This window comes from Bufo gargarizans, chromosome 1, assembly GCF_014858855.1.
Source record: "Bufo gargarizans isolate SCDJY-AF-19 chromosome 1, ASM1485885v1, whole genome shotgun sequence".
Classification (NCBI taxonomy): Eukaryota; Metazoa; Chordata; class Amphibia; order Anura; family Bufonidae; genus Bufo; species Bufo gargarizans.
In genome coordinates, this window is record NC_058080.1 from 268,007,534 (window position 1) to 268,035,497 (window position 27,964).

Below are 27,964 nucleotides of genomic sequence, written 5' to 3' on the forward strand. Positions count from 1 at the left end.
ACAGTGTCTGGGAGGCTGTGGTTGCTGCTGCACGCAATGTTGATGGTGAACAGATCAAAACACTGACAGAATCCATGGATGGCAGGCTTTTGAGTGTCCTTGCAAAGAAAGGTGGCTATATTGGTCACTGATTTGTTTTTGTTTTGTTTTTGAATGTCAGAAATGTATATTTGTGAATGTTGAGATGTTATATTGGTTTCACTGGTAAAAATAAATAATTGAAATGGGTATATATTTGTTTTTTGTTAAGTTGCCTAATAATTATGTACAGTAATAGTCACCTGCACACACAGATATCCCCCTAAAATAGCTAAAACTAAAAACAAACTAAAAACTACTTCCAAAAATATTCAGCTTTGATATTAATGAGTTTTTTGGGTTCATTGAGAACATGGTTGTTGTTCAATAATAAAATTAATCCTCAAAAATACAACTTGCCTAATAATTCTGCACTCCCTGTAGTCAAGTAATGTTTTTAAAAAAAGTACACTGGCTTGCAGAAGGTGCTGGCAATGTCCAGAAGACTGTCGTCACATTTCAGACATTCTTATGTGGTAAGAAATACCCTCCTAGATATGCAGCAACAGAACTGTCTGCCATTACATTTGCATCCTTTCTGACCAGGCCTAATTTTGCTAATTTGACATGTTACTTTATGTGGTAATAACTTTGGAATGTTTTTACTTATCCAAGCCATTCAGAGATTGTTTTCTCGTGACACATTGTACTTCATGTTAATGGCAAATTTAAGTCAATATGTTTTACCTTTATTCATAAAAAAATACAAAAATTAACAAAAAATTTAAAAAAAAATCACTGTTTTCTAAATTTGAATCTCTGTGTTTTTAAGACAGATAGTGATGCCTCATAAAATATTCATTAATTACCTTCCCCTTATGTGTACTTTATGTTGGCATCATTTTGGCAATGTAATTTTATTATTTTAGGACGTTAGAAGGTTTAGAATTTTAGAAGCAATTTTTTTAATTTTTAGGAAAATTACCAGTCAACTTTTTTAAGGACCAGTTCAGTTCTGAAGTCACTTTGTGGGGCTTACATAATAGAACCAACCCATAAATGAACCCATTTTATAAACCCCCCTCAAACTACTCAATACTGTTTTTTAGAAATGTTGTTAACCCTTTAGGTACTCATAGGAATTGAAAATAGAGGTGAAATTTCAAAATTTCACTTTTTTTGCAGATTTTCCATTTTCCAAGGGTTAACAACAAAACAAACCTCAATATGTATTAACCTTATTCTGCAGTTTTCAGAAACACCCCATATGTGGTCGTATACTGCTGTTTGGGCACACGACAGGGCACAAAAGGAGCTCCATATGGTTATTGTAGTGCAGATTTTGCTGGAATGGTCTTTGGGCACCATGTTGCATTTGAAGAGACCCTGAGGTTTCCCCCACAGTCAAAACCCCCAAAAAGTGACCACATTTTGTAAATAGCACCACCTAAGGAATTTTTTACGGGTGTAGAAAGCACTTCACTCAACAGGTGTGCCATAGAATGTTTAATACTTGGGTGTGAAAATTACATTTCAAATACAAAAAAATGGTGCTTTAGGCCCACACTTTCTTTTTCACAAAAGATATCAGAATATCCCTCCACAATTTTCTACCCACTTTCTCCTGAATACAGTAACACCCTAACTGTGGTTGTAAACTGTTATTTGGGTATGCGCCAGGGCTCAGAAGGGAGGGAGCGGCATCTGCATTTTCTAACATGGAATTTTCTGTCAGGGATTTTAAGAGTGATACATTTATTTTTTATTTTTTGTTGAATTAACTGGGTGAGGGCTTATTTTGTGTGGGATAAGCTGTAGTTTTTATTGGCACCATTTTGGGGGTACATTTTGGCTTTCTGGTTGTTTTTTTATCACATTTTTTGGGAGGTGAAGCCAGTTTGGTGTCATTTTTCAATTTTTTTATACTGTTTACTTGATGGGGTAGATCATGTGATATTTTTATAGATACGGTCATTACGAAGACAACAATACCAAATATGTCTAGTCTTTTTTTTACACTTTACATAATAAAAACATTTTTAGAAAAATAATCATGTTTTTGTGTTGGCATTTTCTTAGAGCCATATTTTTTTCATTTTTCTGGCTATAGTCTCGTGTGAGGGCTTGTTTTTTGCGAGACAAGGTGATGTTATTTTTGCTACCATTTTGGGGTATATTGTTTTTTGTGAGGTAAGGTGACAAAAAAAAGCTGTTTTGGCATAATTTTTATTAGTTTTTTTACACCGTTCACTTGATGGGGTAGATCATGTGATATTTTTGCAGAGCTAATTGTTACGGATGTGGCAATACCAAATACTTATATTTTTTATTTTTTCCACGTTTTACACAATAAGGGCATTTGTAGGAAAAAAAATCATGTTTTTGTGTTGCAATTTTTTTATTTTTTTGGCTATGGTCTTGTGTGGGGGTTATTTTTTTGCGGGAAGAGGTGACATTTTAATTGCTACCATTTTGGGGTACATACAACTTTTTGATTGATTAACATTCTGTTTTTGGGGAGATGAGCTCACTAAAAAAATCTGCTTTGGAGTAATGTTTATTTATTTTATTTTTTACGGTGTACACCAGATGGGGTAGATAATATGATATTATTATAGAGCTGGTCATTGTGGATGCAGTGATATCAAATATTTCTATTTTTTTTCTTCTATTTAACATTTTTTAAATAACTGATTTGGTGGGAATTTTTTTTAATGTGATACTTTTTTTTTAAAAACACTTTATTTTATTTTTTTATTTTACAATTTGTTTCCCCATAGTAGCCCTAGCTACAGTGGAAATACACCCCCCAGAGAGGCGGTACAGCATAATACAGTGCTGTGCAGGGCTGATCGAGGTCTATGAAAGACCTGCCAGCTCCAGCACTCCCCAGGCCCTGGCGGTCATATGACCACCAGGCCGGGACAGGAAGCGGCATAGTGCTTCCTGATCAGTATACGCAGCGCTCATTGAGCGCTGTGTATACAGTGATCTAGAAGGCAGGGACATACAGGAACGGTCCCTGCCTTCTCTCTGGAGTGTCCTGCTGCTAATCATGCAGCTCCCATCTCTGAAAGGACGTTCCAGAACGTCCATTCAGAGATAAACCGACCTCCCAAGGACGTTTATAGTCAATGGGCGGTTGGGAAGTGGTTAAACATATTCTGCAGCAGGATAATGATGCAAAACATACAGCCAATGTCATTAAGAACTATTGGCAGCATAGTGAAGAAGAAGGAGTCCTGAAAGTGAAGAAATGGCCCCCAGACAGCACTGATACTACCATCATTGAATCTGAAAGTCTGGGATTACATGAAGAGATAGAAGGATTTGAGCAAGCCTACATCCACAGAAGATCTATGGTTAGTTCTCCAAGATGTGTTGAACAACCTCCCTGCAGAGTTCCTTCAAAAACTGCAAGTGTACCTAGAAGAATGGATGCTGTTTTGAAGGCAAAGAGTGGTCAGTCCAAATATTAATTTGATTTAGACGTCTTTCGTTCATTCAGTTTGCATTTTGTTAATTGATAACAACAAAAAGGTCTAAACATTGTAGAGGTGACAATTACAAGTATAAGGTTAGTATGAAAAATACTTATCTATTTTACTTTTATAGTTCTATTTTGTTGTTTTTATACTGTACATAATATTGTTTTTCTCATAAAATGACTATTGTATCTTTTCCATTAAGGGTTGCAGCATTTACTGTCTAATCTCCTCTATTTAAAAAATGACCAAACTCTTAAGATGCTCAGTTTTGTAAAGCAGTTTAGCATTTTCTTCTAATTGATCCAAGCCACTGTAAACATTGCTTTTAATCATGTGAGGATTATGACACTAGGAGCCATTAGTTCAAGTGCAATATTATACCTGCATGTTAAAGTAAAGCACATCAAAGCTGAGTTTCTTCTTAACCACTTAAAGGGGCAATCCCACTTCATTAAATAGGGTTACATTAAATCATTGTCCCCCACTGAACATTTCTTATAATACATGTAATTAAAAAAAAACATACCATTCAGCATAAAAATGCTCCTTTTACTCCCCTGTGTTTGTGCTGGTATCCCATGGATACGGCCACATCTCGCCGGCCGCATCCATGCCGCACTTGCGCACTGGTTTCTATTGCGATCCTGCAGCCGGCCTCTCACTCACACTGTGAGCGCGCACGTCGCCAGCCACGCATGCTCTCAGCCACGTCTAATATAGTTCTGCGCATGCGCGGGCGCCCGATCATAGCAGTGTATTACGGTTTCCGGCTGCAGGAGGCCCCCACCCCATAAGTGCCATTCACAGATGCCCCCCCACCCCATAAGTGCCATTCACAGATGCCCCCCATAAGTGCCATTCACAGATGCCCCCCACCCCATAAGTGCCATCCACATATGCTCCCCCCCATAAGTGACATCCACAGATGCCCCCCATAAGTGCCATCCACAGATGCTCCCCCATAAGAGCCATCCACAAATGCCCCCCCATAAGTGCCATCCACAGATGCCCCCCCACCCCATAAGTGCCATCCACAGATGCCCCCCCACCCCATAAGTGCCATTCACAGATGCCCCCCCATAAGTGCCATTCACAGATGCCCCCCCATAAGTGCCATTCACAGATGCCCCCCACCCCATAAGTGCCATTCACAGATGCCCCCCACCCCATAAGTGCCATTCACAGATGCTCCCCCCCATAAGTGCCATCCACAGATGCTCCCCCCATAAGAGCCATCCACAAATGCCCCCCCATAAGTGCCATCCACAGATGCCCCCCACCCCATAAGTACCATTCACAGATGCCCCCCCATAAGTGCCATTCACAGATGCCCCCCCATAAGTGCCATTCACAGATGCCCCCCCACCCCATAAATGCCATTCACAGATGCTCCCCCCATAAGTGCCATCCACAGATGCCCCTCCATAAGTGCCATCCACAGATGCTCCCCCCATAAGAGCCATCCACAAATGCCCCCCATAAGTTCCATCCACAGATGCCCCCCCACCCCATAAGTACCATTCACAAATGCCCCCCCATAAGTGCCATTCACAGATGCCCCCCACCCCATAAGTGCCATTTAAAGATGCCCCCCACCCCATAAGTGCCATTCACAGATGCCCCCCACCCCATAAGTGCCATCCACAGATGCTCCCCCCCGTAAGTGCCATCCACAGATGCTCCCCCCCGTAAGTGCCATCCACAGATGCCCCCCCCATAAGTGCCATCCACATATGCCGCCCCCCCCCCCATAAGCTGGGTAATAGGTCAGTGATAATACCTGAGACTGGGAAAGCTGGGTAATAAGTCAGTGATAATATCTGAGACCGGGAAAGCTGGGTAATAAGGCAGTGATAATATCAGACACCGGGAAAGCTGGGTAATAAGTCTGTAATAATATTTGAGACCGGGAAAGCTGGGTAATAAGTCAGTGATTGTATCGGACATCGGGAAAGCTGGGTAATAAGTCTGTAATAATATCTGAGACCGGGAAAGCTGGGTAATAAGTCAGTGATTGTATCGGACATCGGGAAAGCTGGGTAATAAGTCTGTAATAATATCTGAGACCGGGAAAGCTGGGTAATAAGTCAGTGATAATATCAGACACCGGGATAGCTGGGTAATAAGTCAGTGATAATATCTGATACCGGGAAAGCTGGGTAATAAGTCAGTGATAATATCTGATACCGGGAAAGCTGGGTAATAAGTCTGTGATAATATCAGACACAGGGAAAGCTAATAAGTCTGTGATAATATCAGACACTGGGAAAGCTAATAAGTCTGTGATAATATCAGACACTGGGAAAGCTGGGTAATAAGTCAGTTATAATATCTGATACCGGGAAAGCTGGGTAATAAGTCAGTGATAATATCAGACACCGGGAAAACTGGGTAATAAGTCTGTAATAATATTGTACACCGGGAAAGCTGGGTAATAAGTCTGTGATTATATCGGACATTGGGAAAGCTGTATAATAAGTCAGTGAATATATCTATCTATATCTAGCACAGATCATATGGCTACTAGCTAAAATGCATTTGGGCTGTAGTGATTTATTGTTTTTGCTGCACAGAATGGGTTTGTAACACAGGTTTTATGTGTAAAAGTGTATTAGAATGCAGGATAGCCACAAGTTACTACATTAGTTCACTAGCATTGGTCAGTGGTCACTGAGTGATTCCCCAGCAGGGGAATGGGCTTTACATACTCTGCAGGCTGCCAGACTGATAACTCATCCACATGAACATGCATGCAAGGACTGAGCTCTCAGGGTGAGTCATGAGGAGGCATGGCCAGCCTTCACTCAACTGCCTGAGCCAAACCAGGAAGTTAACAGGACATCTACTGCTGGTAAGATTGAAAAAGCAAGATGGGAATACCCCTTTAAAGACTGTTAAGTGTCAGATGCTAAATGTTAGGCTACATTCACATCAGCATTTAGAAATCCATCAGGCTACGCTGCTAGGTGAACAGTCTATTGGAAATCACTGGATCTCCATTAACTACAATGGGATCGGATGGGGATTTGGCCGTGTTTTCATATAAATTCTGGCTTTCGGCCAAAAAGTCCTTGTTCACGACTATTTTTCTGGCAGAAAGCCAGCATTTATGTCAGATAGTATCTGGATCCTCGTCAGATTCCACTGTATTCAGTGGAGATCCAGCGGTTCCTGGCATTGTGTGGCTATGCCAGACACAGTGAACTCCTCTGCTGGAGCAGTTTGAAGATTTCTAAACACTGATGTGAACATAGCCTTAATTGTAATCTACTCAGTTTTATTGTGAAGTTTTCTTAGGTGATAATAGGACATTAACTACTACTATATGTACCACTGTGAATTATGCACATTTATGCATTTCACATGTATGATTGTTTATGCATTTTTCTATGTCTGATGAGTTATCATTAAATATTACATATTTATTAGAAGCATAACATCTCCTTTTTTCAGTTTTCTGTTGACATGTTTTTGAAGGAACCATTGACTTTTTTTGTATTTCTAGGAAAATATTCTCCAGAATTGTCATTCTTTTTATTGGGAAATTCAAGTATGTACTACACAAAAAAGTCAGGCACAGATGTGTTTTGATCAAAATATATTGGCTGAGAGTCTCTGATTTTATCTTATCAGAGTGAGGGCTTAGTCCATATATAATGCTTGCATCTATTGTGTTAGTGCATTATTATCTGTTGTTCTGTGATTTTTCTTATATATTTTTTTCATAAATGTAACCACGGACATCCGCATATTTATTAATCATATCGTGCAGGATGTTTTTGTTTTTTCTCTGTGATGGCTAACCTCTGGCACTCCAGCTGTGGTGAAACTACGACTCCCAGCATGCTCCCTTTATTTCTATGGAGTTCTGAGAACAGCCAAGCAAGTGTACATCTAGGGAGTCGTAGTTTTACCACAGCTGGAGTGCCGGAGGTTAGCCATCACAGTACTACAACATGCATGAAAGAAGAGCTGATGGGATATCTTTAAAGGGGAAACTGTCATCATGAAAATGCAAAGTAATCTGCAGGTAGCATGTTATAGAGCAGAAAGCGCTGTGCAGGTTGATATCTAGTATACAATGCAATGATGCCAATGTAATTTTGTTTTCATTGTTAAACTAGACATTTAGCAGTGAAAACAGGTCATACAAAGAGGTTTTGCCATCAGGACAATCAATTATGGAAGGCTACTCCCACTATTACTCAATGCAAACATACATGTAGGTAAACCTTTCATTTGAATGTGCACCATGTAGTGTAATTGAAATTCTACATTATCTACATCATCATGCACCTGTAACATGTCCCTGTGATAAAAGCTGAAATCACAGCCAGGGATCCAACCTGCTTCTGCAAGACTGTAGGAGCTTTAATCGAGCACTGTGCATGTCCAATGTTATGGATTAAAGCCAGCAAGAAGCAACCAGCGCTTGGTTGTTATGGAGTTAATAAGGCGGATTATTGCTTTGGGGGCCTAAATGGCATCCTCCCAGCAGGTCCATAGGAATTTTACTCAAAGTACTTTGAGTAGTACTACTAAAATTCTCATGGGCCTGTTGTGCAGACACCACGTAAACCCCCACAGTTGTAACCCTCCATTAGAAAGCCAGTCTGTCCTAATCCCTATTTAGTTCAACCCCCTTCCCTCTGCTTTCTAATTAATCAAATTCTAACCTAAAAAAAACAAAAAAAACTTGTTGCAAGGCCTCTATGCACACTGCTCAATGACTAGTGCTCAGAGACTGGATTGTGTGTTGCTGCTGGCTGCAGGTGCTCGGCCTGTGAATGAGTGAGTGCCATTCACTCTGTTGCAGGCAGTGCACTGCCCGCTTCCCACCATCATCATTCAGTGTATCATTCATTGAATGGCTATGGCGGAATGTGTGCAATAAGTTGCCTGTAACAGAGTGAATGAGAAGATATCTGCTTCCTTCCTTTAGGCCTCATGCACACAGCCGTTGCCCAGCCATGGCAGTATTACGGCCCGCAAACAGCGGTCACCGGCCGTGTGCTCCACGCATCACGTATGCGGACCGATTCACTTGACTCGGTCCACAATCCAGAGCTGCGGTGTGGAACGAAGGCATGGAACTCCATGGAAGCACTACGGAGTGCTTCCGTGGTGTTTCTGTCCGTGCCTCCACACCACAAAAAAATAGAACATCAATACTTTTGCTGTGCGGACGGATCACAGACCCATTCAAGTTGAATGGGTCTCAATCCATCCCGCTCGCCGCACGTACATTGCCCGTGCATTAAGGGCCGCAGATTTCTGTCCCCAATGCATGGAACAGCCACACAACGGCTGTCTGAATGAGGCCTTAGACTTGAAAAAGGGGTCCTAAGCACACCAAAATACGCTGTCTATATGAACATTTTTATATAATGGCTTCAAAGTTTATCACTCCATTAGTCATGATTCTGCACTTGACAGCTATCCCCTTTGAGTCAGGCTCATCCCCATCTTGTGAAATACATAATAGAAACTGTAGTGATTGTTACATCGTCATAGCTAGACACACCTAAGACAATTTTATATTTGGGGCAATTGGTGAAAAGAACATAAGAGGTAATTAAATTAGCACAAGACGAGACACTTGATCTTGCTAAAAAAAACACTTATCTTTTCAGTAAAGTCCTAGACCAAGGGTACTCCCCTTGTGGACTGCAGTTCGAATCCAGACTGTGGATGTCATCTGTCCGGACCACTACTTGCAGTGATTTCAGCTGTAACTGCCTCCTCAGGACACAGCTACAGTTGAATTCTATGGTAAAGCAGAGGGCCATCAGCTCCCTGTGCACCATTCCCACCATCAGTGGTTCAGCACAGGCAGCCATGAGACAGTGATGTTATAGTTTATGCTGCTCGGTTCAAAATGGGGGCACATAAGGGGGCATTACTCTGTGTGGATTGGCACTTAAGGGAAGATCATACTTTGTGCTGGGGTCCTTAGGGGCACCAACTGTGTAGGGGGCAATAAGTGGGCATAATACTGTGTCAGGGTCAGTAGAGGATCATAATACTGAAGGTAGGGTGGGGGGCACCAAGAGATCACATTACTGTGAGGGGTGGTATCATACTGCATGGGTAGTACTAATGGGCAGGCTGGGACTGGCCCACAGAGGTACAGGTGAATCCCCCGGTGGACCCCTGAGCAAGGTGCACCACTATTCTCCCACCTCCTGCACAAGTGACACATAACACAGAAGACTTACCACAATACATGCATATATTCAATGTACAGCGCCTCAACCAGCCTATGTTCATATAAAAAACGTGATAGATTATTAAATAAACTCCCCAGTTTATTATTATAGAGACAATCAGAGCTGAGATGACTTCCAGGTATTGAGGAAAGCTAGCTAGTATCCTCTCTTTCCCAGGACCTACCTTCTTAAAGTTGCTGCAGGGACCCCCATATTCAAGCATCCTGCTGCTGTGTGAGCAGGTAATATTTGAATGTATCCGTACGGTGGGCCCCCAAAATAAATTTTTGTGGTGGGCCTTTGGCACCCCAGTCTGACACTGCTAAAGGGGATCATACTACGTAGGAAAGCACTAAAATAACATCACAGTGTGTGGGGAGGCGCTATAGGGTAATCATCCTGCTCTTTGTGTGTGGGATGGGGCACTAAGTGGTCATCATTACTATCGGAGGGACAGTAAGGGTCATCATTAAGTTCCAAAGGGAATGAAGGGGCATCATTATTTTCTGGAGGTACTAATGAGCATAATTACTATTAAGGGGGATACAGAGGGGTATAACTATTGTGAGGTGGTACGAATATAAGGAAAAGGCAGAATTACTAAATGGGGTATTTAGATCTGTATATAAAAAAGAGAAAGGAGCTGAGATCTGTCGAGCTGGGGCTGTTAGTACATCCAGTAATATACTCAATTGGCTAACTGTAGATATGGTAATTGTGAACAAGGCCCCGGTCCAGATGGATTACACCCAAGAGTGCTTAAAGAGCTTAGTTCAGTCAAGGATTTGATTCAGCAGCACTGAAGCTTTGCTTATCCCAATCACATATGTCCGCAGGTTTTAGGTTTTTGATAGATAATACTTTCTTTATTTCTTGTTTCTTCTTTTCACTTACTTATTGCAAAAACAATACAACAATACAAACATATATATATTGTAGGGGGTCGTCTCTTTTCAGGGGGTCACACTCACAGATATCTCACCAGACAACGGATTTTCATGTCCGAACTGTGCATTTATTTTGACAGTCTTCTTATAAAGGATAGTCCAGTTATACATCACTGGGTGGGGTGAGGTTCCCGCACCGCCAACACTTAAAACACAAATAAACTCCTGCCGTCTAGGCGCTACCTAAACAAAATACGTCCCTGCCTCACTCATAGAGCACAGTTCACACATGGACATTATATGCTGCTTTCCTCAGCCAACATCAATACTGCAGCCTCCAGGCTGTGGCAACTCCAGTACCTTTTGGGGGAGTGTGGCCCAGTAGCCCTCCAGACGCTGGGCATGCAACCCTTGTTCTCTAGGTGTTGCTAGGTCCTCCAAACCTCAGGCTATTCAAAGCCTTGTGGCCCCTCAGTCCTCCTGACTGAGACCATACACAGAGCCTCTGCTTCACAAAACAGTCTCGCTCTCCCTCCTCAGACTGACCTACTCTGAGGCGCTTTATGCAAGCCTGATTACAGCAGGCCTCACCTGCGATCACCTCAGGTAGAAAAGAAAACCCGTACTGGAAGGGTGTGGACTGGGAACTCCCTCTACAAATCCAGCCCAGAAAATGTATACAGAAATGTGTCAGCAAACTATACTTTGCTGAGACTACTGCCACTCTCTGGATTTTATCTGTCTCACCCATCTGAGGTACCTGAAGTGGGGCAACACACCTTCCAGCACTGTTCACATTACCACTATCTATATATATATATATATATATATATATATATATATATATATATATATTTTTTTTTTTTATAATTGATTCTTACAAAAATATAATTTTCTGAAAATGGTAAACAGAGACCCACTGGCAGAACATGCTTAGCTTAAATCTTCAACTGCCACCTGCCATATGTTCTGTTAGAAGCTGTGGCAGTTAGGGTGCCTTCACACATTGCCAGTTTTGCAGAATTTTCCACGACTGAAAATCTGTTCCATACATTTGAATGGGGAGGCAAGCACATGGATTTCTGCAAGCCCCATTCAGGTGAATGGAGCTGATTTTCAGTCAGGGAAAATTCTGCAACAAAATCTGCAGTGTTTGAAGGTACCCTTACAGGGGGAGAGCTGCAGCAGAAAGGACATGCCCCTGAGCTGCGTGGCTGAATATAATCTAGCAGAGCAATTGGAGAAGTAAATGTGGAGATCTCTGAACCAATGTGAGATAGCTTTGTTAGAAAGAGGTTGTCATGTACTATATGATGTTGAAATTTCATCTTTTACTTCAATCATGGCATAACCCCTTTGAAGAGAGTCAATCACCTTGCTTTTGCTTACTAAGCATAGGGTCAGGGAGTGCTAGAAGAGACATCTAAGATTTTTCCTTTCTTATGGTAAACCATTGCTTCAAATTAGCATCAAAAGCAGTTTTTCACACATATCCAAATGAGATTAGAGCGCCGAGGGTGGGCTATTTCCCCTAGGTGCACCATTGTTCCTTCTCTCTGCTCACTAAGTCCCTCCTACCCCTTGGAAGGGCCAGACTTCTGGGAACTGCCCTCAACTGCCTATAATCCCACAAGTCCAGGCACGTGTACAGTATTGTTGAGTGAACCCTAACTGTAAGGTTCCGGTCCATACCGAACTTTGCGACCCGGACCTTAACTTTTCAGGAAAAGTTTTGGTTTGAGTTCTGTGTTCGGGCTTTTAATAAAGCCAATCAATAAACTATTAAGATGCGGACACTTAGAATCCATCACAGCCATGCCTACTAATGGCACGGCTGTGATTGGCCAGTGTAGCATGTGACCTAGCCTCTATAGAAGCTAGATCACGTGTAGCACCACTCATCAGCTCTGAGTATTGCAGGGACAGGAAGCAGGCAGCTGAAGTGAGGGAGAGTGTTAGGAATCTCATCTGGCTATTTATACTGTGGGTGACCTATAGTGTTTTTTTGTGGTTGCAATACACCAACTTTGCACCCCTGACACAGAAATATATTAAATAATCTGGCTGTTAATTCTGTGGGTGACATATACCCATTGTTTTTGTGAGACACACCTGCACTACATACATGACAGGCAAATAAATCGAGTTAATCCATCTGTTAGTTTGGTGGGGAAATAAATCTAGTTAATCTGCTACATCGGTGGGTGACATATACCAATTGTTTGTGTGTGCTACACCTGCACTGCATATGTGACGGGGAACTAAATCTATTAATCCATCTGTTAAATCAGTGGGTAAAATATCCCAATTGTTTGTGTGATGTACACCTGCACTGTATATGTGACAGGAAAAAAAATCTAGTTAATCCATCTGTTACATGGTGGGTGACATAACATTTGTTACTGTGAGGTACACCTGCACTGCATATGTAACGGGGAAATAAATCTAGTTAATCCATCTGTTAGTTCGGTGGGAGACATATACCCATTGTTTGTGTGAAGTACACCTGCACTGTATATGTGACAGGTAATTAAATCTAGATAATCCATCTGTTAGTTCGGTGGGTGACATATACAGTACCAACTGTTTGTGTGAGGTAAACCTACTCTGGATACGTGACAGGGAACTAAATCTAGTTAATCCATCTGTTAGTTCGATGGGTGAGCTCAAAGAATGAATATAGCATCAAATAACAGATGTGGCCCTGGTCGTGTTGCTACTGGTGTTGGTGGATCTCTGGTTGCAGTGAGAGGACGTGGACATGGTCGATTTGTTCCAGCTACACTCCCAAATGAAAACACCTTCCACAAGTGCACATAGACGACAGAACGTTCAGCGTTATTTTTTAGGCCCGAATACCAGTGTACGTAGGGTGAGGCCAGAACAAGTAGAGGCGCTAGAAAATTGGGTGACTGACAGTATCTCAAGTTTCTTCACATTCTCTCAAACCCGGTCTTCTGCTCAAAGCGCAGAGTTGGCACCTGCAGCCCATGGGCATCTGTCTTTCACCTCACCCCCTTGCAAATAAGGCAAGCAGTCTGAGCCTCAAGTTATGTAGCAGTCTCTTATGCTCTTTGATGACTCTGCTGGCAGGGTTGCCGTCGGCCATCCACCTAGCCCTGCCCCAGAAGTGGAAGATATTGAGTGCACTGATGCCCAACCACTTTTGTTTCAGGATGTGGACATGGGAGGACCATCGCAGAACATCTGATGATGACGAAACACAGGTGCCAACTGCTGCGGCTTTCTGCAGTGTGCCGAATGGCAAGGAGGGCAGGGGTGAGGCGTGGGTAGAAGATGGTGTGGAGGATGATGAGAAGCACGAGCTGCAGTGGAGTAAACAACTCAAAAACCACAAAAGATCTCAGGCTCCTCCTGCTACCTATTCTGCTGCAGTCTCCGCCTCTTCCTCCCCCTCCGGAGTGACAGTGGCACCTGCCACCCTACGAACAGAGGATGTGGCAGCAACACCACCACCTCTCCTAACGTCACCCAGCATGTCCACACTGTCTCATGGAAGCATTTAGCTGTCCTTCCCCCAAACACTGGAGAGAAAGAGGAAGTATCCCCCTAGCCACCAGTGATCCCTGGCCCTAAATGCCAGCATTTCAAAATTCCTGGCCTTTGAAATGCTGTCATTCTGTCTGGTGGAGACAGAGACTTTTAAAAACCTTATAGCTGTGACTGTCCCACAGTACGTGGTTCCCAGCTGCATTTCCAGGCGAGCCATCTCTGCCCTGCACAACCAAGTGGCAGACAAAATCAGGTGTGCACTGCGCAACGCCATCTGTGGCAAGGTCCACATAACCACCGATACGTGGACCAGTAAGAACGGGCAGGTACGTTATATCTCCCTAACTGCACACTGGGTAAATGCAGTGGAGGCTGGGCCTGAGGCGGATAGCAGTTTGGCGCATGTACTTCCGCAACCGAGGATTGCAGTACGTTGCCTCCTATTGCCTCCTCCTCCTACTCTGCTTCCTCCTCTACCGTCTTCTCTTCCAGTCAGCGTAACACCTGCACCACCAACTTCTGCACAGCCGGGGGAAAACGACAACAGACTGTTTTGAAACTCATCAGTTTGGGGGAAAATCCCCACACCGCGCATGAGCTGTGGACGGGCATGTAACAACAGACCGATGAGTGGTTGGTGCCACTGAGCCTCAAGCCTGGCCTGGTGGTGTGCGATAATGGGCGAAATCTCGTAGCAGCTCTGGGCCTAGCCGGTTTAACGCAAATTCCTTGCCTGGCGCATGTGCTGAATTTGGTGGTGCAGAGGTTCCTGAAAAATTACCCTGATATGTCAGAGCTGCTGCAGAAAATGCGGGCCGTCTCTGCGCGCTTTCAGCATTCTCACCCTGCTGCTGCTCGCCTGTCTGCCCTGCAGTGTAACTTCGGCCTTCCCACTCACCGCCTCATATGCGATGTATGCACATGGCGGAACTCCACCTTGCACACGAGAGGCAGCAGGTGATAGTGGAGTTTTAGCTGCAGCACACACGGGTGAGTCGCTCTGCGGAACAGCACCACTTAACCACCAATGAGTGGACCTCCATGCGGGACATGTGTGCCAAGTTACACTGTTTTGAGTGTTCCACCAAGGCGGCTAGTGCAGATGACGCTGTCCGCAGCGTTACTATCCCACTTCTATGTCTCTTTGAAAAAACGCTTCGGGCGATGATGGAAGAGGATGTGGCACAGGAGTAAGAGGGGTAATTTCCACGGTTATCAGGCCAGTCATTCACAAGTGGCTCGGAGGGTGGGTTCCTGCACCAACAGAGGCCAGGTACACAACTGTCCAGCCAGGACACAGTTCTAGAGGAAGAGGATGATGAGGAGGAGGAAGCGTGTTCACAGTATAGTGGCACCCAAAGCAGCTCATGGGCCTCACTGGAGCGTGGCTTGGGGGATACAGAGGACACAGACGATACGCCTACCACAGAGGACAGCTTGTCGTTGCCTCTGGGCAGCCTGGCACACATGAGTGACTACATGCTGCAGTGCCTGCGCAATGCCCGCCGAGTTGCCCACATTGTAACCAGTGCTGATTACTGGGAGGCCACCCTGCTGGATCCCCGCTTAATTCCATCACTGGTAGACGCTCTGCTGATGGCATTCCCAACTGACAGCAGGGGCTCAGTGGAAGCACAAGGCGAAGGCAGATGAGGAGGAAGAAGTCGCCAACGCAGCTGGGGCATTGCCAGCTTCTCAGAAGGCAGGGTTAGCATGGCCAAAATGTGGAAAAGCTTTGTCAGCACGCCACAACAACCAGCACCACTAGCTGATACGGAATGTCTTAGCAGGAGGCAGCATTTCAGCAACATGGTGGAACAGTACGTGCGCACACGTCTACACGTACTGACTGATTGGTCTGCCCCATTCAACTTCTACAAATTGGGCACATGGCCTGAGTTTGCCCTTTACGCCTTGGTGGTGCTGCCCTGCGGAGAGTGTATTGTCCGAATGTGTGTTTAGCACGGCGAGGGGTGATCACAGACAAGTGCAGCCGCCTGTCCACAGCCAACGTGGACAAGCTCACGTTCATTAAAATGAATATGGCATGGATCCCACAGGACTTGTCCGTACCTTGTGCTTAATAGACAAGTATATCGACCGCACCTAGCCATTGTTAGACTCCAGCGCACTCTCTCTTTGCATTCTCTTTTTTATTTCCAAATGTTTTGGGGTCTTCCCAAATTCATAAAATAAATAAATAAACAAAAACAGTGTTGGCTACCTCCTTCTCCTCCACCGCCACTTCCATCTACACCGCCACGTCTACCTCCTCCTCAACCTCCTACTCCACTTTGACCTCCGCCTCCTAGTTCAAGATTATTATGTTTTTTAAAATTTTTATTCTATGTTATTTTAAGTCATTTCCCTATCCACATTTGTTTGCAGGGCAATTGTCCTGCTCTTACCCCCATTTTTCTTCCTTTTGCAGCCCTCTAGCCCTCACTATGACTATTTTACAGCCATTTTAGTGCACCAAAGTTCAGGTCCCCTTTGACTTTAATGAGGTTCGGGATCAAGATCGGTTCAAATTTGGGTCCTGGACCCTAACTTTAACCCGAAGTTCGTCCGAACCCAGGGAACCCGAACATCCACGGGTCCGCTCAACCCTAGTGTACAGTACATAATCTTGTCCCTGCCCTGGAGAGAAGTATACTGCACATGCAGCAAAATGCACTATACACATGCAAGGTTATAGGACCAGACAAAATTAGTTCCCAGAAGCCTGAAGGGGCTTAGTGAGCAGATGGAAGGGAAGGAACAACTATGCACCGAGGGAAAAGTCCTGCCCTTGTGCTCAGAGCAACTGAATTGCAAATGTGTTCAAACTACATGTTCTGCTAATTGAAGAAATAGTTACCATAAGGCTTCATGCACACAACCATATTTTTGGTCGAGGTCCAATTCACATAGCGGATCAGAAGCGTATACATTCATTTCTATGGGGCTGCAAAAAGTGCAGATAGCACACAGATGTCATTTTGAAGACAAGAATAGGCATTTTGACAATGGGGCCCACAAAAATGAAAATGGGTACAGTCGTGTGAATGTGGCATAAAGAAGGGAATGATTTAAATTTCTCTGCTACTACTACCTGACACTTAGCTTAGTTTAATAACAAAAACTAGGTGACAGACTCTCTTTAAGACCAAAATATTGTTTCTTTATTGCAGTATTGCATTTGACAATATTATGAGTAGTGGGTGTGTTATCCTGGCAATCTTTTGGTATTTACACTTTAAACCCTATACAGGGATCTGGATTTTACTGACCATGGGGTCAGAGACACCGGTGCAAAAGACTTAGGGGTCAGGCAATTTGCATAGTCATGAGACGAGCAGAGTTCTGGGCAGGCAGCATACAAGCGTATCCGTGAAAGGTCAGGGCAGGCAGCAGTAGGACAAAAAAAAAAAAAACTGACTAAGGCCTCCTGTATGCGGGCCGCAACGCTCGAACACCGTCCGTGGGGCAGCTGCAGCAGATTGCGGACCCATTCAGTTTAATGGGTCCATGATCAGGCCGTTCCGCAAAAAAATAGGACATTTTCTATCTTTTTGCTGAACGGAAGTATGGGACGAAACCCCACTGAAGCACTCCGTTGTGCTTCCGTAGGGTTCCGTTCCATGCTTCCGTTCCACACCATTCCACATCTCCGGATTTGCGGACCCATTGAAGTAAATGTGTCTGCATCGGTGATGCTGAATAGCCATGGAACGGCAAATGCGGTCCGCAATATGGCAACAGGAAGCACACGTTCGCGTGCGGAAGGCCTAGGGTTAGGGTAGGTGCAGGTGGCTAGAAGTCAGAGTTAATAGTCAGACTGGAGTTTGGTACACAGGGTAGTCAGACAGAGAATACACCTTTGCTGTACTTGAGACTAGGTAACCTAAAGCTCAGGCCCTTTACCACTAGGGAAGTTGCCTTAAATATCCTGGGGCAGCCAACCATAGGCTGAGAAAGAATTTGGATGGTTGCATTGGCCCTTTAAGAAGCCAAGAGTGAGCATATGCTCAGGATAGCACGCACGCCGCAGCCTGCAAGAGACACTGACAGTGCTGACATCTAGGAGGAGCACTGGTAGCTAGAAGAGGGGCAGTGTGACCAGGGCACCAGGCAGGAGCTGGTTTGTTAAGCATCCATGCCCAAAAGGAGGAGTGGAGCAATGGCTGACATGGGACACAAGCGCAACAGACAATCTGCAGAAAAAGAGACATGCATCACATATCCACATACCAAGCATTGACCTTTTGCTTTACAGCATAATTTATCAACAAGTCCAAAAGGAGATTTTATACATTTTGATCAAAATGCATAGGTCCCCTCATCATTGGTGATGTCCCGAACTATTCGCCGGCGAATAGTTCCCGGCGAACATAGCTTATTCGCGTTCACCTCTGCGGGCGAACATATGCGATGTTCGGTCCGCCCCCTATACATCATCATTGAGTAAACTTTGACCCTGTACCTCACAGTCAGTAGACAATTTCCAGCCAATCAGCAGCAGACCCTCCCTCCCAGACCCTCCCACCTCCTGGACAGCATCCATTTTAGATTCATTCGGAAACTGCATTCACAGTGAGAGGAGGGAGAGTGTAGCTGCTGCTGATTCAATAGGGAAAGCGTTAGCTAGGGCATTGTTCTGTGTCCACCGACTCATCTGCTGTAAGGACAGCGTCCTGACAGCACCCCAAAAAGCCCTTTTCAGGGATTGTACATCAGTGTGCTTTTTTTTTTTTTTTATATATGTATTGCAGTTGCCTGGCTGCCCGTGTCTGAGAGGCTGCAGGCTCAGTCATAGACAGCACGTGCACAGGGCACACCATTCATACAGGGTGTGACAAAAAATACCTTGCAGATAAAAAAAATTCTATTTAATATTTTTCTGTGATCTAATCACATTTGCAAGCCCGTGTGTGTCAGGCCCACACATACTGTATACTGCTAGTGGCTAGGCCTGCACTCATACCGTTACAGGGTGTCATTCACTCAAATACCTTGCACATAAAAAAAATTCTATTGAAATTTTTTCTGTGAAATAATCACATTTGCAAGCCTGTGTGTGTCAGGCCCACACAGACTGTACTGTGCCCACTGTCCACCACTTATATAGGGTGGCACAGTACCTCTCACGCATAGTAACACTTATCTAATAAAAAATGACAGGCAGAGGCAGGCCGCGCCGCAGGGTCCGTCGTGTTCGTGGTGCTGTGATTTCCACTGGCCCTGGCATAATGCCCAGTGTTCAGAGGCCATGTACCCTGAACCCAAAAAATTCGGAGAAAATAGTTGACTGGCTTACACACAACACCCAATCTTCAACAGCTTCTGCTAAGAACCTTGACGCACCATCCTCCTCCTTGTGTGTCTGCCTCTGACAACAGCAATGTCATTTGCAACCTGTGCCAAAAGAAACTGAGTCGTGGGAAATCCAACACCCACCTAGGTACAACTGCTTTGCGAAGGCACATGATCTCACATCACAAACGCCTATGGGATCAACACATGATGACGAGTAGAAGCAGCACACAAGCTCAAAGCCACCATCCTCCTCCTGGTCCAGCATCTTCAGCCACGTCAACCACTGCTGTCCTCCTTGCCCCCTCTCAACCACCCACCACTCCGCCTCTCACCTTTAGCAGTTCCATCTCATCTGCCCACAGTCACATGTCTGTAAAGGAAATGTTTGAGCGTAAGAAGACAATGTCACAGAGTCACCCCCTTGCCCGGCGTCTGACAGCTGGCTTGACGGAACTCTTAGCCCGCCAGCTTTTACCATACCAGCTGGTGGAGTCTGAGGCCTTCAAAAAATCTGTCGCTATTGGGACACCACAGTGGAAGGTACCCGGACTAATTTTTTTTTCTAATAAGGCAATCTCAAACGTCTAATCAGTGATTGAAAAGAAAGTCATGGCATCTCTGGCATACTGTGTTGGGGCAAGGGTCCATCTGACCACTGATACCTGGTCTGCAAAGCACGGTCAGGGCAGGTATATGACCTACACTGCGCATTGGGTCAACCTGCTGACGGCTGCCAAGCATGGAATGCGTGGCTCTGCAGCGGAGTTGGTGACACCGCCACGACTTGCAGGCAGGCCTACTGCCACCTCCTCTACTCCTCATACTCCATCCTCTTCCATGACCTCCTCGGCTGAGTCCTCTTCTGCTGCGGCGTCTGGCTGCACATCAACTGAATCCCCCCAGCTCCCTAGGGGCTATTCCACATCCCGGATACGACAGTGTCACGCTGTCTTGGGGTTGACTTGCCTGAAAGCAGACAGCCACACCGGACCAGCACTCCTGTCCGCCCTGAACGCACAGGTGGATCAGTGGCTGACCCCGCACCAACTGGAGATCGGGAAAGTGGTGTGTGACAATGGAAGCAATTTGTTGGCGGCATGGCACATGTGTTGAATCTTATCGTACAACGCTTTGTGTCTAAGTACCCAGGCTTACAGGACGTCCTCAAGCAGGCCAGGAAGGTGTGTGGCCATTTCAGGCGTTCCTACACGGCCATGGCGCACTTTTCAGACATTCAGCACCGAAACAACATACCAGTGAGGCGCTTGATTTGCGACAGCCCGACACGTTGGAATTCAACACTCCTAATGTTCGACCGCCTGCTCCAACAAGAAAAAGCCTTCAACAAGTATTTGTATGACCGGGGTGCTAGGACAGCCTCTGCGGAGCTGGGAATTTTTTTTGCCACGTTACTGGACGCTCATGCGCAATGCCTGTAGGCTCATGTGTCCTTTTAAGGAGGTGACAAACCTAGTCAGTCGCACCGAAGGCACCATCAGCGACCTCATCCCATTTGTTTTCTTCCTGGAGCGTGCCCTGCGAAGAGTGCTGGATCAGGCTGTAGATGAGCGTGAAGAGGAAGAGTTGTGGTCACCATCACCACCAGAAACAGCCTTGTCATCATCGCTTGCCGAACCTGCGGCAACGCTGCAAGAGGAGTATGAGGAAGAGGAGTCAGAGGAGGAATGTGGCTTTGAGGAGGAGGAAGACCAACCACAGCAGGCATCCCAGGGTGCTCGTTGTTGTCACCTATCTGGGACCCGTGGTGTTGTACGCGGCTGGGGGGAAGAACAGACCGTCAATGACATCAGTGAGGAGGAGGAACGGGAAATGAGTAGCTCGGCATCCAACCTTGTACAAATGGGGTCTTTCATGCTGTCATGTCTGTTGAGGGACCCTCATATAAAAAGGATGAAGGAGAATGACCTGTACTGGGTGGCCACGCTACTAGACCCCAGGTATAAGCAGAAAGTGGCAGAAATGTTACCAAATTTTTTTTTTTGTATAAGCCATATTCGTATCAGTTTGTTAAGAATTGAGCTGTAATTAGTGTTTATTATGTCAGGAAATCAGAGATAAGAACTACACATGAGCCTCAGATGACAGGATTAAAAACAAAAAACACCAAGTGACAGCTTGCAAACAGACTGATTTTTAACTCTGGTTGTCACGGCTGTAAGTGAGCAACACACAGTGAATAGCGACTGACCGGACCCAAACTAGGGAGGATAAAGGGTGACCCCTGTCAGACCCTAAAAGCTCTCCCTAAGCTGCTATGCACATGACCGGATCCATATGGTGGGTCGAGACATGCCAGCGTACCTTAGGCTGATGACCACTGAAACCCCTACAATAGTGGAAGGGGCACGGCCACCGGTGCCCTGCTCAGTATATGGACGGAACCGGGGTCGCCTCGGATCCAGTCAGCAAAGAAACAGAAACACACAATGTCTGAACACTTAACTGAAGGAGTTGTGGTTGCAGTGAAAACAGATCCGACGTCAGCAGACAATATCCGAAGTACTTGCTTCAGCAGAACACAGATCCAGTGAAAAGATATCACACAGGTGAAGTTACTCAAGCGATAGATACAGCTCAAATGAAAAGTATAATCCGCACCTCTACAAAGGAGGAGGGGTGATTTAAAGGCAGCGAAATCAAACACAGGAGAGACAGCTGGGAGGAAGGAAACCGAAAGTAAAGACCTCATCACAGGGGCGGAGAAACAGGGCAGAGGGAACTCCTCCAAGCTCTAGTAGTGACATCATCACAGGGGTGGAGAAACAGAGCTGTGAGAACGTCTCAAAGCTCTGGTAGTGACAGTACCCCCCCCCCCCCCATCTACGGGTGGACTCCGGACACCCAGGGCCCACCTTCTCAGGATGAGCCCTATGAAATGCCCTGATGAGGCGAGTGGCTTTAATGTTCGACACCGGAACCCACATCCTCTCCTCAGGACCATAACCCTTCCAATGAACGAGGTACTGAAGAGAACCGCGGACAATGCGAGAGTCCACAATTCTGGAAACCTCAAACTCCAGATTGCCATCAACCAAAATCGGAGGAGGAGGCAAAGAGGAGGGTACCGTGGGCTGGACATATGGTTTTAAAAGAGCCCTGTGAAATACATTATGTATCTTCCAAACCCGTGGAAGATCAAGACGGAAGGCAACAGGATTGACGACTGACAAGATTTTATAAGGCCCAATAAACTTGGGACCCAATTTCCAGGAGGGAACCTTCAGTTTAATATTTCTTGTAGACAACCACACCAGATCACCCACATTCAGGTCCGGACCAGGCACACGTCTCTTATCAGCCACACGCTTATATTTCTCACTCATCTTTCTAAGATTACTCTGAATCTTTTGCCAAATGGTAGACAAAGACGAGGAAAATCTCTCCTCCTCAGGCAAACCAGAGGGAGCCCCTCCCGAGAATGTCCCAAACTGCGGATGGAACCCATATGCACCAAAGAATGGTGACTTATCAGAAGATTCCTGACGACGGTTGTTCAGAGCAAACTCAGCAAGAGGGAGAAATGAACACCAATCCTCCTGGTTCTCTGCCACAAAACAGCGCAAATATGTCTCCAGATTCTGGTTGACGCGTTCAGTCTGACCATTCGACTGCGGGTGAAAAGCAGAAGAGAAGGACAGCCGAACCCCCAGGCGAGAACAGAAAGCCTTCCAGAATCTGGACACAAACTGCGTGCCTCTATCGGAAACAATATCCGAGGGAATGCCATGCAATTTAACAATATGGTCGACAAAAGCTTGCGCCAACGTTTTAGCACTGGGTAAACCAGGGAAGGGTACGAAATGAGCCATCTTGCTAAAACGGTCCACCACCACCAGGATCACCGACTTCCCTGAGGAACGAGGAAGATCCGTGATAAAGTCCATGGAGAGGTGTGTCCAAGGACGGGAAGGTATGGGTAACGGGAGAAGGGGACCTGAAGGCCGTGAACGAGGGACCTTAGCGCGAGCGCACGTCTCACAAGCAGCCACAAAACCCTCCACCGACTTACGAAGAGCCGGCCACCAAAATCTCCGAGCAATGAGATCTACCGTGGCTCTACTCCCGGGGTGACCAGCAAGAACAGTATCATGATGCTCCTTGAAGAGTTTGTGACGTAACTCAGGAGGCACAAACAACTTCCCAGGAGGACAACGGGCAGGTACCTCAGTCTGGGCAGCCTGGACCTCGGCCTCCAAATCAGAATACAGAGCAGAAACAACCACCCCCTCCGCCAAAATGGGACCCGGGTCCTCGGAGTTTCCTCCTCCCGGAAAACAGCGAGAGAGAGCATCAGCCTTCACATTTTTGATCCCAGGGCGGAATGTAACGACAAAATTGAATCTGGAGAAGAACAGAGACCATCTGGCCTGTCTCGGATTCATACGCCTGGCCGACTCCAAGTACGCCAGATTCTTATGGTCGGTAAAAACGGTGATAGGGTGCCTGGCCCCCTCCAACCAATGGCGCCATTCCTCGAAAGCCAACTTGATGGCCAACAACTCTCTATCTCCCACATCATAGTTTCTCTCTGCCGGGGAGAGTTTTTTAGAGAAAAAGGCACAGGGTCGCCACTTGGCAGGAGAAGGGCCCTGGGACAAAACCGCACCCACACCCACCTCGGAAGCATCCACCTCAACAATAAAAGGTAAGGAAACATCGGGATGCACCAAGACGGGAGCAGACGCAAAACTCTCTTTAATCTTAGAAAAAGCTGCAAGCGCCTCCTCCGACCAAGAGGAAAAATCCGCCCCCTTTTTTGTCATGTCAGTGAGGGGTTTGACAACAGAGGAATAATTCAAAATGAACTTTCTGTAATAGTTCGCAAAACCCAGAAAGCGCATCAATGCCTTCTGATTCTCAGGAAGCTCCCACTCCAGCACAGCACGGACCTTCTCCGGATCCATGCGAAAACCAGAAGCAGAGAGGAGAAAACCCAGAAATTGAATCTCCGATACCATAAAAACACATTTCTCCAGCTTGGCGTACAATTTATTCTCCCGCAGAATCCGCAGAACCTGAAAAAGATGATCCTGATGGGTCTGAACATCAGGGGAAAAAATCAAAATATCATCAAGATACACCAATACAAATTTCCCCATTAAATGGTAGAAAATACTGTTAACAAAATGCTGAAAGACGGCCGGAGCATTCATCAGGCCGAAAGGCATAACGAGATTCTCAAAATGCCCGTTAGGGGTATTAAAGGCCGTTTTCCATTCATCCCCCTCTCTGACCCTGACCAGGTTGTACGCGCCTCTCAAATCCAATTTGGAAAAAACCTTGGCCCCAACAATTTGGTTGAAGAGGTCCGGGATCAGAGGAAGGGGATAGGGATCGCGAATCGTGATACGGTTCAGCTCCCTAAAATCTAGGCAAGGTCTCAGAGAGCCATCTTTCTTTTTAACAAAAAAAAAACCAGCGGCAACAGGTGATTTTGAGGGACGAATATGCCCCTTATCGAGACTCTCAGAGATATAAGTTCGCATTGCGATTCTTTCCGGTTGTGAGAGATTGTAGAGGCGTGCTTTTGGCAGCTTGGCGCCGGGAATGAGGTTAATGGGACAGTCAAACTCCCGGTGAGGAGGTAGCTCCTGAACACCGCTCTCGGAAAACACGTCCGAGAAATCAGAGAGAAATGATGGCACCGTTTTAGCAGACACCTCTGCCAAAATTGCTGTGAGACAATTCTCTCTACAAAACTCAGTCCACTCATTTATTTGCCTTCCTTGCCAATCAATAGTGGGGTTATGTCTAGTGAGCCAGGGTAACCCCAAAACTAGAGGAGAAGGCAATCCGTTAAGGACAAAACAAGATATATCCTCCACATGAGTGTCACCTACCGCTAACCGGATATTGTGAACAATGCCCTTCAGGGATCTCTGTGAGAGTGGAGCAGAGTCAATAGCAAAAACAGGTATATCCTTTTCTAATGTGCAAACCTGAAAACCATGCATGGCTACAAATTGAGTATCAATAAGATTGACGGCCGCTCCACTATCGACAAAAATTTCACAAGAAATGACTTTGCTCCCTAGCGCTACCCTGGCAGAAAGGAGAAAACGGGAACTGCAGGTCAGAGGAAAAGCATCAATTCCTACATCAACTTTGCCCAAAGTAGCAGATGAAGCAGAGTTTGATGATTTACCTTTTGAGGTTTTTCTCTTATTATAACTCTTAGTACAGTTCAAGAATTTCCTAGACGGACAAACATTTGCCAAATGACCTATGCCCCCACAACAAAAACACACCATTCTCTGAGGACTAAATCCTCTTTTATCAGGGGCAAGTCGACCTAGCTGCATGGGCTCCTCCACAGAGGGAACCGAGAGAGGATGAGGCCCCTGCACAGTGAATGAGTCCGCACCACTGCCCCTAGACTGAAAATGACTGGACAGAGAGGTCTCGTTTCTTTCTCTTAGACGCCTGTCAAGGCGTACCGCCAATGACATGGCAGACTCTAAGGACGTTGGTCTCTCATGGAAAGCAAACGCATCTTTCAATCTCTCTGAGAGACCATGAGAGAACTGACTCCGGAGTGCAGCATCATTCCAACCTGAATCAGCTGCCCATCTCCGAAATTCAGAACAATAAAGCTCCGCAGACAGTTTGTTCTGGCATAAAGAACGTAAGTTAGATTCGGCCAGAGCAACACGATCCGGGTCATCATATATCTGCCCCAGGGCCACAAAAAATCTTTCCACGGATCGAAGGGAGGGATCCCCCGATGGCAACGAAAAAGCCCAAGTCTGAGCATTACCCCTGAGCAGGGAGATGACAATCCTCACCCTCTGTTCCTCATTACCAGAGGAATGGGGACACAAGCAAAAATGGAGTTTGCATGCCTCTCTGAAACGAACAAAATTCTCACTGCCCCCGGAGAACGTTTCCGGAAGTGAGACCTTTGGCTCGCAACAGACTCCATGGGCCGGAGCAGAGCCCAATGCTTGAAGCTGAGTCATAGATTGACGGAGATCCGCTACCTCCAAAGAAAGACCCTGCATGCGGTCAACCAGGTCAGAAAGCGGATCCATGTCAAAAAAGGACGGTTTGGCGGATTATAATGTCACGGCTGTAAGTGAGCAACACACAGTGAATAGCGACTGACCGGACCCAAACTAGGGAGGATAAAGGGTGACCCCTGTCAGACCCTAAAAGCTCTCCCTAAGCTGCTATGCACATGTCCGGATCCATATGGTGGATCGAGACATGCCCGCGTACCTTAGGCTGATGACCACTGAAACCCCTACAATAGTGGAAGGGGCACGGCCACCGGTGCCCTGCTCAGTATATGGACGGAACCGGGGTCGCCTCGGATCCAGTCAGCAAAGAAACAGAAACACACAATGTCTGAACACTTAACTGAAGGAGTTGCGGCTGCAGTGAAAACAGATCCGAAGTCAGCAGACAATATCCGAAGTACTTGCTTCAGCAGAACACAGATCCAGTGAAAAGATATCACACAGGTGAAGTTACTCAAGCGAGAGATACAGCTCAAATGAAAAGTATAATCCGCACCTCTACAAAGGAGGAGGGGTGATTTAAAGGCAGCGAAATCAAACACAGGAGAGACAGCTGGGAGGAAGGAAACCGAAAGTAAAGACCTCATCACAGGGGCGGAGAAACAGGGCAGAAGGAACTCCTCCAAGCTCTAGTAGTGACATCATCACAGGGGTGGAGAAACAGAGCTGTGAGAACGTCTCAAAGCTCTGGTAGTGACACTTGTATTTCATAAATGGTTGAACATTATTAATAAAGACCTATTAAAAAAATGATTAAAATGCATACAAAAATACCCCCATGGTGTATATAGCCTTTAAAAGGGTCTCAACCCAGCCTCAGTCTTAGGCCTCTTGCACACGAACGTTGTGTGTAGTGGAGATGCGGAACGGAAGCACAGATCGGAAACCCACAGAAGCACTACGGAGTGCTTCCGTGGTGTTTCTGTCCGTGCCTCTGCACTGCAAAAAATAGAACTTGTGCGGACGGATCACGGACCCATTTAAGTTCAATGCGTCTCGATCCGTCCCGGCCGCGGCACGGACGTTGCCGTGCATTGGGGGCTGCAAATTGTGGTCCCCAATGCACGGAATGGATGCACAATGTTCATGTGCAAGAGGTCTTATCCTGTAGGTGCAGGTCCGGCCGCCACCAAGCGCTCTCCTCATAGTGAATAGGAGCGCACCGCGCACGAACAGCCACCGCTCCCATTCAGTTCTATGGGCCCGACAGAAATAGCCAAGCCAACGATAAGAATGGAAAGCGGCAGTACATGCACTGTGCGCCCCCCCACCACTTTCGAGGCTCCGTTCTCGATATAGGTGCCAGCGGTTGGACCTGCACCTATTAGACAATGGGGGCATATCCTAGCGATATATCCCCATTGTCTGAGATGAGACAACCCTTTTAAAGTTGAAAAGAATCTATAATTTTTTTTATGGAGGTCAGTATGCTGTAAAAATAACACCTTAACCTTATTATTGGGTACGGTAGTGGGTAATTATGGAAAAGCAAATTTTTTAACTCTTTGTTA

General features: G+C 45.8%; 1 protein-coding gene across 3 annotated transcripts in view; it reads right to left on the reverse strand.

The window, feature by feature from the left end:
- Positions 1-27,964, reverse strand: part of NPFFR2 (neuropeptide FF receptor 2) — a 359,549-nt gene that overhangs the window by 48,016 nt on the left and 283,569 nt on the right. The gene's annotated exons all lie outside the window — the stretch shown is intronic.